General features: G+C 45.5%; 1 long non-coding RNA gene across 1 annotated transcript in view; it reads left to right on the top strand.

Moving 5' to 3' along the window:
* Window positions 1–216: 216 nt before the first annotated feature.
* LOC141099820 (uncharacterized) overlaps window positions 217–11,987 on the top strand; it is a 59,592-nt gene continuing 47,821 nt past the window's right edge. Inside the window, exons 1-2 of the long non-coding RNA XR_012234536.1 lie at window positions 217–445; window positions 6,131–6,333. This is a non-coding gene — a long non-coding RNA (uncharacterized lncRNA). The remainder of the gene's footprint in view (window positions 446–6,130; window positions 6,334–11,987) is intronic.

The raw sequence follows: 11,987 nt of genomic DNA, 5'->3' as shown, positions 1-11,987 counted from the left end.
GCAGGGAATTTGGTACCATAACCAAGACACACATGGCAAAGTCCAGGAGCTTTGTGAGTTGTTAGTAGCTCTGGCCCCACCCAGAGGGCAGGGTAAGTTTATAAAGGGGCTGCCTCTCAGCAATTGGCTGGGGACAGCATTTCAAGTACACACACTAACCCTGATAAAAGCAGTGAAGGTGTGGCTGCGCACGCCCAAACCACACACAGAAACCATTGCAGCACAATTAGTGCAGGAACAGCAGCTTAGAGCACCTGGCATTGTCTGCAAGGCTAGACACACGTGGAAAGTCATGCACCAGCTGCAAATGACCTCACAACCCGCGGACACCTTCCACAGTGGCGACCAGAGACCGCACATGCGGATGGTCAAGTCGCAGAGCAAAGACCCAACACCACATGTGCAGCTACGCAGCAGAGCAGGAAACTGAGCAGGCTCCATACAGGTAACAGCCAGCAGTATCCCAGCTCAATTAGGGGGAAAGGAGTAAGGGGTTAAAGCAAACACATGCATTGTCACGCCGACAAGCAGATACAGACAGAACGGCGTGACACCAGCGGGTCATTAAGCTCTGCCTCCCTCGGCTCTCCATGCATCGCGCACCCAGCCTGTTTCAGGCTCCCACTGTCATGATCTCAGTGCGGGTTTGACTCGCACACGTGGGGTTAATGTTTGGAACCAGTGCTGATGACTGGCATTTCTGGGGTTAAAGGTTGTGATCCCGGTGCAGGCTTACCTGCACACCTGGGGCTATGATTGTGGCCTCTCCCTGGTTCTGGGGGAGGTTTCTTATAGCCTCAGGACGCTCCCATCCCCGTCAGTTATACTTTCGCCCTTGGCATTGTGTGGTGACCCCTGAGTGTGTTTGTGCTGTGTTCTGGTTACTTGATTCTCTGTGTATGACTCGGTCTGTTCCCTGGATATCGCTTTGGATTCTGCCTGGTACCTTATATGTCTGTTTGGTTTTGATCTCTGCTTGGCCCTGATTATCCGCTCTGTCTCCTCCCTGGTACTGTACTGTGATCCTGTGTATGACCTTTGGCTTTGTCTGACCTCCCATCTGTTTATCTCTCCTGTACCTCGCTGGTCTGTACTGTGCATAACCTCTGCTTGGACTCTGAGTTCTCTTCCTTCTCTGTGTGCAGGACGCTAAGCCCCGCCCCCTTGCAGTCACATGACCATTCACATGACCATAGGTCCTATGCTGGCTTCCTAAACTTCAGCATCCACAGGTCCTGTGCATCGGTACTTTCTGGCTGTACCTGACCCCGGTACCCCTACATTGCGGGTGAGTCACTGCTCAGCGGAGGCTGCACGCCGGCGCTGACACTCAGGACACGCGCACTGGCTCAGTGAGCAAGTACAGTGTGGTGTTCCTGACACCCGCTCTCCCTGCTGGTAGCGGCGTGCATGAACCACTATCCGCTCTGCATCCCCGTTAACCCTGCAGCGCCCACTAGGCATAATCCCCTGTGACACCAGCCCTGGGTCATTACAGTCTGACTGCTGTGCTTGCCAACAAGTGTTTTGCCACCAAGTATTAAGCCTTGTTTGCCAGAGGGATCAAATAATTATTTGTCACTATAAAATGCAAATAAATTTATATAATTTATACAATGTGATTTTCTGTATTTTACTTTTTGATAGTCTATCTCTCAATGTTAAAATTAACCTACCACTACAATTATAGACTGTTCATGTCTTTGTCAGTGGGCAAACTTACAAAAGCAGCAAGGGATCAAATACTTATTTCCCCCACGTTATGTACACACGCACACTGGAACACTTTGTAAAATATAAAGAAACTATGAATGTAATGATTTTGAAATCTCTTACAGACGTGTTTTATTAATAACAAGTGATAAAACACAGATCAGAAGTTGAAAATTAGACATTTTCCATTTCATTTGAAAATAATACAACTAATATTACAACTAATTTAGAAATTGATGGCTACAACACATCTCAATAAAATTGCGTCAAGGTTAACAAAAGGCTGGGAAAGTAAGTGACTGAAGGGGGAGATCAGAGATAAATAGAGGCAAGCATGCAAGGTCGGGACTCTTGGGGGGAAGACAGCTTACCCAGAGGGAGAAGGTTGACTCCATGTCCGCTGACCCTGACCAAAGATTCAGCCCGCTCCGCAGCCTATTTGTCACAATCCATTTTTGGATCTGTCAGATTCTGGATTCTCTTTTATAAACTTTTTCCCTTTCAGGCCATCAGAGGTTAATGTCAGTTTTTGCCCCCGGTGGCCGCTGGTGTTACTACAACTGTAGTTGGTCGGCTGCTGGGTTCCCCTTCCCCCGGTGGCTGGTGGTGTTACTACAAGTTTAGTGAGTCTGCTGCTGGATTTTCCCCTCGGTGGGCCGCTGGTGTTACTACATGTTTAATTAGTCAGCAAGTGGTCCCCACTGCTTTGGCGAATATGCCCCTGGTAGTCCTTGCTATGGAGGAGGACTCACTGGTGCAGGCGGACGAGCCCAGGCAGGTGGGAGGAGTTGGTTCCCCAGCGGTGTTGCCTGCGGTTCGTCTTGGTTTGGGGGCATGTTTTTGCTGTGGGCAGATTGGCCATTTTTTCAGGGTCTGCCTGGCTGGCACCAAATCTTCGGTACCAGCTAAGAAGCCACTTCCCCCTGGTCGTGTGGAGGGAGGCGACCAGGGAGTGTACATTTCCTCCATTTCTTCCCCTCAGTGTTACCTGTCTGCGGAAGTGGTAGTTGGCGAGGTACCTGAGGGCATACTGGTGTTTGTGGACAGTGGAGCTGGAGTCAATCTTTTGGACACTTACTTTGTCCAGACCCATGGCCTCAGGTGTAGGATGCTGGTCAAACCCCTAAGCATCCAGGCCATTGACTCTGTCCCACTGAGCCAGGGGAGGATAACCCAAGTCGTAGATAATATTCATCTGAGTATAGGGACTGATCATGAAGAGTCCCTGTCATGCTACGTCTTGGGGGAATGCCATCTCCTATCATTTTAGGCCTCCCGTGGTTGAAAAAACAACCCGGTAGTAAATTGGTGGTCTAGGGAAGTAGTTGGCTGGGGTCAGTTGTGTGAGGGCTGCTGCCTGGGGGCTACTGTCTCTGCCGTCATACTACAACCGTTCCCTTCTTCTCTAGTGGATGCAGCAGAAGTGCTGCCAGGGAGTAGGGGCAAATCTTTACCCTCACCACATGCTAACCCTGGCTGTCGGAGTCCTCTTAGGAGGAGGGGTCAGAAGAGGGTGGTGACTCCTTCTGTGCATTGTGGTGGTGTGAGTGTGATGACACAGGGGATGCCTCTGTTGTCGGTGCTGTGAAGAGTTCACCATCCTGTGGCAAACGTGTGCATGGCAATAAACGTTCAGGTCCAGACCTGTGTGTGAATGAGTACGTATGGCTGTCCACCAAAAACATCTGGTGGAGATGTGCTGCTGGGGTCTGGAGTTCTCGGGTGATCGGGCCGTATCGGGTGTCAGCCATCCTCGGCCCGGGGACTTACCAGCTGGAGCTACCCCCAATAATGCCCATACACAACTCATTCCCCAGGTCAGCGCTCTGGAGATTTGTGGTGCCTCCGGAGCATACGTTACCACTCCCATCTGCCCACGTTTGCCATAAACCTGCGAGTCAGGTTGTTGCTGAGGTGAACTCTGGTGGATCTATGCGTCCTCACCTTAGGTGGTTTTCTGGTGAAGTGCAGTGTTGCGGGTCCAGAGGCCCCTCATTGAAGGAGGGGTACTGTCATGATCCATTTTTGGATCTGTCAGATTCTGGATTCTCTTTTATAAACTTTTTCCCTTTCAGGCCATCGGGGGGGTTAATGTCAGTTTTTGCCACAGGGGGCCACTGGTGTTACTACAAGTTTAGTGAGTCTGCTGCTGGGTTTCCCCCCCGGTGGCTGCTGGTGTTACTACATGTTTAATTAGTCAGCAGGTGGTGACTGTTATGAATGAGTCACCGGAGAGGTTGGTAGCTATCGGATTGCAGATCCCTGATCCTATTCACCACAACTAACAGTAGCCGTGGGGGGTTCCTACTGTGCCCTAGACCCCTCGTCACAACCGGAGAACTACATAAGCCTAAAGAAAGAAAGGGGAAATCTAAACTGCCCCAGAGCAGACCCCAAAGCAATAGACAGCCCCCAACATGTATTGTCGGTGAAAAACAGATGAAAACACAAACACAGACAGAAAGACAGGCTGAGCAAACGATGGGGCCCAACTAAATAGATAGGACAGGACAGAAAAGATGCTGGCTGCAATCCGCAAAAAACACTACAAAAATGTCCCAACCGTCTGATAGGAAAAAAGGCCCTGAAGTCGCTAGACTTCAAAATCACTATATCAGCACTCAGGTATATTCTGAAAACAGAGCATAGAGATCAACTGATCAGAGACAAAATGGAATTCAGCCAGTCCCAACCAGGACTGGCTGAATACAAACACTAAGGAAACCAGACAAAATCTCATGGAATAATAGTAGGGCAAAAACTTAGCTTTTAGTAGACAGGAACTAGAACTGGATGCCAGAGCTCAGAGCAGAAAGGATCACCAGCAAACCCTGCAGGGCGTTGGCTGCCTTATATCCCCTCAGAAATTCCAGATGTCCAATCACACTCCGCCTGTTCAGATAACAGTTTCTTCCCATCCCAATCAACTTCACTACCTCTCTTCACCAGCAGAGGGAGTTCATCAGACATCAAAGGTGAAGGGGAAAATGAACTCACAACAGGTGACCATCCCGCTTCTTCCTATAAAAGTTCATCAGGTGCTGTAGCTCACTGTTGGTCATTTGTAAGCCAACCGTGCTGAAGAGAGAAGCTATCTTGAGCAGTGCTGTTTGCAGCTGATTTGGAGCAGTGGTTATCCTGCCGGAAGCGGTGTTCGGGTGCCTTACTCTGCGGTCCGGTGCGTGACTGCAGAGCTATCAGGATCCCGTCAGTGCCGGCGGACTGCCGCGGCTGAACAGGGTAACTCACCCAGACTACGGGAGGACCCAGGGTCCGATACTGCAGGGAAAGTTCAGACAACAGGACCTGCGACACTGTAAGTAGTTTAGCAGTACAAGGACCTACGATCATGTGACCACAGGGGGCATGGCTTAGCATCCTGCTGCAGGATAGGGTTCTATTACAGGAATCCTGGAGCAAAAACTAGGGAAACTCAGGTCAGACAAGCGGGGGTAATACATGGGGAGGACGGCGCAGTACCAGAGGGACAAGCAGAGAATAGTCAAAACGTAAGCAATGAATCATACACAGAGATAGCAACGCAGTACAAGGGAGGCAGACAGGGAGTAGTCAGGTCCAAGGCAAAAGAGTCATACACGGGAATAGCAAAGCAGTACAAAAGGAACAGGCAGAACTCATAACAGGGACAAAACCGGATCAAAACCAAGCAAGCACAAAGTATCACAGTCACAAAGCACACCAGGGTCACACACTCGGCCAAGGGTCTGAGTATAAGCGACAAGGAATGAGCCCACAATGAGGCTATAAAAAGCCTCCCAGAATCTCAGAGTGAGGCTGTCCAGATTAACCTCTGAACTACCTGATCACACAAACTCAGCAGATCATGACAAGAGCAAGCTAAGTGTTGTTGTTTTTCCCTGTCTGTTATTTTCCCTGGTGTCTTATTAGTACAGCGGTGGGACCAGTGTCCATACTTGCCAGTTCCCTAGTAAGGGATAGGTGCAGGGTAAGTGAGGGACCTAGGTATCCTGGTCAGCGACAGGCTGAAAGAACCTGTATAGGGAACGTGAGGAGAGATCAGGACTCTTCCTTAGGAGAGTGCAGAAGGTGTCCACTTTCCCGTTCCCTATTGTAGGGCCCACCATTGTAATTGTGTCCCCAGTGTCCCCTTGTTTTGTCTTGTTGTTTGGTGACTGACCGATCATCGGGTCGCGTCACGCAGGGCCAGTCGCCCCGTGACATTATTACCAGTCGCCCTGTGACACTATCCTCCCCTGCGCGCACTGACTGTACAGCTATGACCCTTCCAATGTGTAACCGTGAGGGTCCAGACAGACCGGTGCCCCCAACTATACCGGGCACGCGACACAGGGCTAGGCCCCCTCACAAAGCGGCTTCAGAATGTGCAGCCATGGCTGTGGCTCCAGGACTACGTACTCTGCTCTCTGTGTTACAGAGCTCCTCCTGTTCCATGCCGTATACCTGGACTGAGAGATCTCGCCGGGGAAAACTGGTAACCGCCGCTTCAGTTCTGCGACTGTTACAACTGTATCTAGGACCGCTTCAACTACGTCTCACGCCACCTTTGGCACCATCGTGGGATCTTCCATCCTCCTCCTTCAAGAACCCCTGGACTGATAAGTTAACTTGTTTAATACTGTACATAATCTTCACCGTATTTTGTTTACAATTTGTGTACCTCTTAACCGGACAAACTCTTGTGCTCCCTCCGTGGAGCATTTACTCTTTATTTCCTTTTCGTGCATAAAATACCCGTTTACTCTTGCTCTACCTCCTGCTTGTCACTGCATCCCGCATTCCTACTAAAACCTTACATTAACATATCCATAGACTTCAGTCCAGGTCTTCCCTGTTGCAGCACTGTGAAGGAGCCTTCGTAAACTTCGATTCAGCCTGCAGACATTGCCTAATTATATACAGGTGCTTCTCACGAAATTAGAATATCATCAAAAAGTTAATTTATTTCAGTTCTTCAATGCAAAAAGTGAAACTTATATATTATATAGAGTCATTACAAACACTATTTCAAGTGTTTATTTCTGTTAATGTTGGTAATTATGGTTTACAGCTAATGAAAACTCAAAAGTCATTATCTCAGTAAATTAGACTAATTAACAAAAAACATATGCAAAGGCTTTCTAAATGTTTAAAAAGGTCCCTTAGTCTGTATCAGTAGGCTCCACAATCATGGGGAAGACTGCTGACTTGACAGATGTCTAGAAGGCAGTCATTGACACACTCCACAAGGAGGGTAAGGCAGTCATTGACACACTCCACAAGGAGGGTAAGAGCAAAAGGTCATTGCTAAAGAAACTGGCTGTTTACAGAGTGCTGTATCCAAGCATATTAATGGAATGCTGAGTGGAAGGAAAAATTATGATAAAATAATAATAATTTTATTTCTATAGCGCCAACATATTCCGCAGCACTTTACATTTTAGAGGGGACTTGTACAGACAATAGACATTAAGCATAACAATAAACACATAGATCAACATATACCAAAAGGAATGAGGGCCCTGCTCGCAAGCTTACAATCTACGAGGAAATAGGGGAGACACGAAAGGTGGATGGTAACAATTTCTTTCTTTTTTCGGACCAGCCATAAATGTAGGAAATCGGGTGTTCATGTAATTCTGCATGAACCGGTTATCAGCCAGAATATGTAAAAGTACAGACACAGAGGGCTATTAAATGCATAAGGCATATGAGAACGTGTTATGAGGAACCTGGTTATGGTAAAAATTTTGAGTGGGCAACCCAGGGATAGTTGAGGCAGTAGGCCAGTCTGAAGAAATGCGTTTTTAATGCACGCTGAAAACTGTGGGAATTGAGGATTAACCGAATTAACCTGGGTAGTGGATTCCAAAAAATTGGTGCAGCACGTGAAAAGTCTTGGATACGGGAGTGGAAGGTTCTGAGTATTGAGGATGTTAACCTCAGGTCATTAGCAGAATGGAGGGTACAGTTAGGGTGATAGACTGAGATGAGTGAGGAGATGTAGGGTGGTGCTGAGCCATGTAGTTCTCTGTGGGTGTTAGTAATAATTTTATACTAAATTCTGGAGTGGATGGGTAACCAGTGTAATGACTGGCACAAGGTAGAGGCATTGGGGTATCGGTTGGTGAGGAATATGATCCTGGCTGCAGCATTCAAGACCGATTGGTGAGGGGAGAGTCTGGTAAGAGGGAGACTGATTAGTAGAGAATTACAATAGTCCAGACGAAAATGAACAAGAGAAACAGTAAGAGTTTTTGCAGAGTCGAAAGTAAAAAAGGGTCGAATGTTTTTGAGGTGCAGATGACAAGAGCGAGACAGTGATCAGATGTGGGGGGTAAATGAAAGCTCTGAACCAAGTATGACCCCAAGACAGCGGGCGTGTTGCTGGGGAATAATGGTAGAATCATACACGGAAATGGCAATGTAGGGCATAGGAAGGTTAGTAGAGGGAGAAGACACAAGGAGTTCAGTTTTTGATAGGTTCACTTTCAGATAGAGGGAGGACATGATGTAGGAGACAGTGGTAAGACAATCACTGGTGTTTTCTAAAAAGGCACACGTGATGTCATGAGAGGAGGTGTATAATTGGGTGTCATCAGCATAGGTACTGGAAACCAAATCTACTGATTGTCCAATTTGGGCAATATACAAAGAAAATAGGAGGGGGCCTAAGACTGATCCATGAGGAAGTCCAACAGTAAGGGGAAGATGAGAGGAGGAGGAGCCAGCAAAGATACAGTGACGGAGCGGTCAGAGAGGTAGGAGGAGAACCAGGAGAGAATGGTGTCCTTGAAGTCAATAGAGCGCAGCATAGTGAGAAGGAGCTGATGATCCACAGTGTCAAATGCTGCAGAGAGATCTAGGAGAATTAGCATGGAATAGTGACCATTAGATTTAGCTGTTAGTAGATCATTAGATACTTTAATGAGGGTAGTTTCTGTACAGTGTAAATAGCGGAAACCAAATTGAAAAGAGTCGAGAAGAGAGTTATCTGAGAGAAAGTGGATAAGACGTGAGTGGACCAGACGTTCAAGCAGTTTAGAGATGAAGGGAAGATTAGAGACAGGTCTATAGTTAGCGGCACAGTTTTGGTCGAGGGATGGTTTTTTGAGTAATGGATGTATGATAGCATGCTTAAATGAGGAGGGAAAGATACCTGAATAGAGAGAGTTTGAATATGTTTGCTGGATGAGTGCTGACAGCAGGGGAAAGGGACTGGAGAAGATGTGAGGGAATAGGGTCACTGGCGCAAGTAGTAGGGCGAGAAGATGCAAGGAGCCTAATCACTTCTTCTGTAACTGCTTCAAAATCAGAGAGTGAGCTAGATGCAGTGGGGGAGGGAGGACAGTGCATAGTATGAGGGGATTGGGAGAAAATTTCCTGTCGGATATGGTCAATTTTTTCTTTGAAATAATTGGCCAGATCACCATCTCAGAGATGCATGGTTGGGGCCTGCACTCTTGGGTTGAGTAGGAAATGAAAAGTGTCAAAAAAATGTTTAGGGTTATTGGATAGTGAGGTGATGAGGGTGTTGAAATAGGTTTGTTTGGAGAGGTGAAGGGCAGTGTTGTATGTTTTAAGCATAAACTTATAAAGGATGAAATCTTCGGGTAGATTGGATTTTCTCCACAGGCGTTCGGCATACGTGTAGCACAGCTGTAGGAAACGTGTTTGCAATGTGTGCCAGGGTTGTCGCCATCTGTGCAGAGTTGTTCTATGTATGGGAAGTCCAGCTTCATCCAGGGCGCTTTGTAGTGTTTCATTATAATACTTCAGTGCAAAATCAGGACATGAGAGGGAGGAGGAAGGGGCCAATGATGACTGCAAGTCCTTCATACGTTTCTGGGTGTTAATGGCCTGTATGTTTCTCTAAGTATGGAAAATGGGGGTGACCAGAGCAGGATGGCAGTTCTTTAAAGAAAAAGGTGCACAAGCAACCAGGATTACCGCAGCCTTGAAAGGATAGTTAAGAAAAAGGCCATTCAAAAATTTGTAGAGATTCACAAGGAGTGGACTGCTGCTGGAGTCATTGCTTCAAGAACCACCACACACAGATGTATCCAGGATATGGGCTACCAGTGTCATGTTCCTTATGTCAAGCCACTCATGACCAATAGACAACGCCAGAAGCATCTTACCTGGGCCAAGGTGAAAAAGAACTGGAGTGTTGCTCTGTGGTCCAAGGTGTTGTTTTCAGATGAAAGTAAGTGTTGCATTTCATTTGGAATTCAAGGCTTGAGGTCTAATGTGTAGTTTCCACAATCAGTGATGGTTTGGGGAGCCATGTCATCTGCTGGTGTAGGTCTACTGTGTTTTATCAAGACCAAAGTCAGCACAGCCGTATACCAGGAAGTGTTAGAGCGCTTCATGCTTCCTTCTGCCGACAAGCTTTTTGGAGATAGAAATTTCATTCTCTTGCAGGTTTTGGCACCTGTCCACACTGCCAAAAGTACCAATACCAGGTTTAAAAACAATAGTATCACTGTGCTTGATTGGCCAGCAAACTTGCTTGACCTTAACCCCATAGAGAATCTATGGGGTATTGTCGAGTGGAAGATGAGAGACACCAGACCCAACAATGCAGATGAACTGAAGGCTGCTATCAAAGCAACCTGGGCTTCCATAACTAAACACCTCAGCATTGCCACAGGCTGATCGCCTCCATGCCATACCGCATTGATGCAGTAATTGATGCAAAAGGAGCCCCGACCAAGTATTGAGTGCATTTATTAAACATACATTTCAGTAGGCCAACATTTCGGATTTTAAAATCATCTTTCATTGTCTGTAAGTCATCATCATCAACATTAACAGAATTAAACACTTGAAATATATCACTCTGTTTGTAATTACTCTATATGATATATGAGTTTCACTTTTTGTATTGAAGAACTGAAATAAATTAACTTTTTGATGATATTTTAATTTTGTGAGAAACACATGTATGTTGCTAATTTGTTTCAGTGCTGACTATTTTTGATTAATATCTATTACTGACTGTATTGTCTACTGATTCCTCTTCTGGTTAACCCCTGGCTTGAAGTGACATTTTGTTCAACAGAACTTTGGTTTGCATTTTTGGTCTTTGTCTTCCTGTGCTACTCTAATACATCTGCTGACCTAACGTTACTTGTTTTACCACACTATCCATACCACTGTAATAATAATAATAATAATAATTTTACTTTTATAGCACCAACTATCAGTTTAGTGTTAACAATGCTGATTACTTTGAGCACCATGAACCAAGGGATTCTTTCCGGTTATGTTCACGCTTTAAGTGCCATCATCCCATAGAATCTGTGGCCAGTTTAGAGGATCCACCTCTGCTGAAATTAGCGTGACACCATATAATCCTTTCTGTAGATCTGTACAGCAAGGCAAGTCTTTGAACAAATCATTGGACTACTGAAATAGAAGCACATTTTACCTACAGTAGCTAAGTAAAGGCTTTTTAAGTGCCGGCAAGAACTGTGTGTTGTTCACCACTGTTTAGGTATCAATCATGTAGCGCATAAAGAACAAAAGCAAGTAATAAGCACAGATAATAGGTCATTTTGTGTGTAAATTCATTGAGCTAATGTTCAGTTTAGTTTTACTTTTATTCACTTCAGTTCTACAATTTAGGTCAACTTCTACTTGTGTCCTTAGGGAATATTACTTACAATTCTCCTTGCATTGTTGAGATACAATGGAATCGAAAAAAAAGCCTCAAAATGAGTCATCTGTACACTTTACATAACCGGAATCCCCAGATGAACTTGAGAGCTCAAGCAAATCCTGAAAAATATATTAGACTCATCCATAGTAACTAATCTCAATAATTTTACATCAGGGTGCAATTTTTGTGGAAAATAAACCAAAATACAACAGAAAAAATGTCTAATGTTAAGCATGATGTTAGAAATTTAGAAAATTTCTAAGCCTTTATGTTTAATTAGACTTGTCTTCTCAGTACAAATTATAGTACTGTAAAGTGAAAGAAATGTGCTTTGTTTTTAATCTTATTATTTTTGTTATTATATATTTTATAACTACGGTATTAATTCAATGGTTTTGTATATGATAGTGCTTACATACATAAAATACAAAACAAGTACAGTAAACATGAACTAACAATGACAGCTTGGTACAGAGGGAGCGAGGACCCTCCCAACATGCGATTATAATCTCTACAATATAGGATCTGAGAATTTAGGTCCAGGGTTTGGAAGTAGCTCAGATGATAATGAGAGGATGGTTATCAAAGGTTGCAGGCATTTCTGAAGATGTGGGTTTTCCTGTTGCATTTG

Source organism: Dendrobates tinctorius, unplaced genomic scaffold, assembly GCF_039654945.1.
Source record: "Dendrobates tinctorius isolate UK_male_01 unplaced genomic scaffold, ASM3965494v1 ptg000102l, whole genome shotgun sequence".
NCBI lineage: Eukaryota > Metazoa > Chordata > Amphibia > Anura > Dendrobatidae > Dendrobates > Dendrobates tinctorius.
The sequence above is the reverse complement of the archived record's forward strand: the minus strand, read 5'-3'. Positions and strand labels throughout refer to the sequence as shown.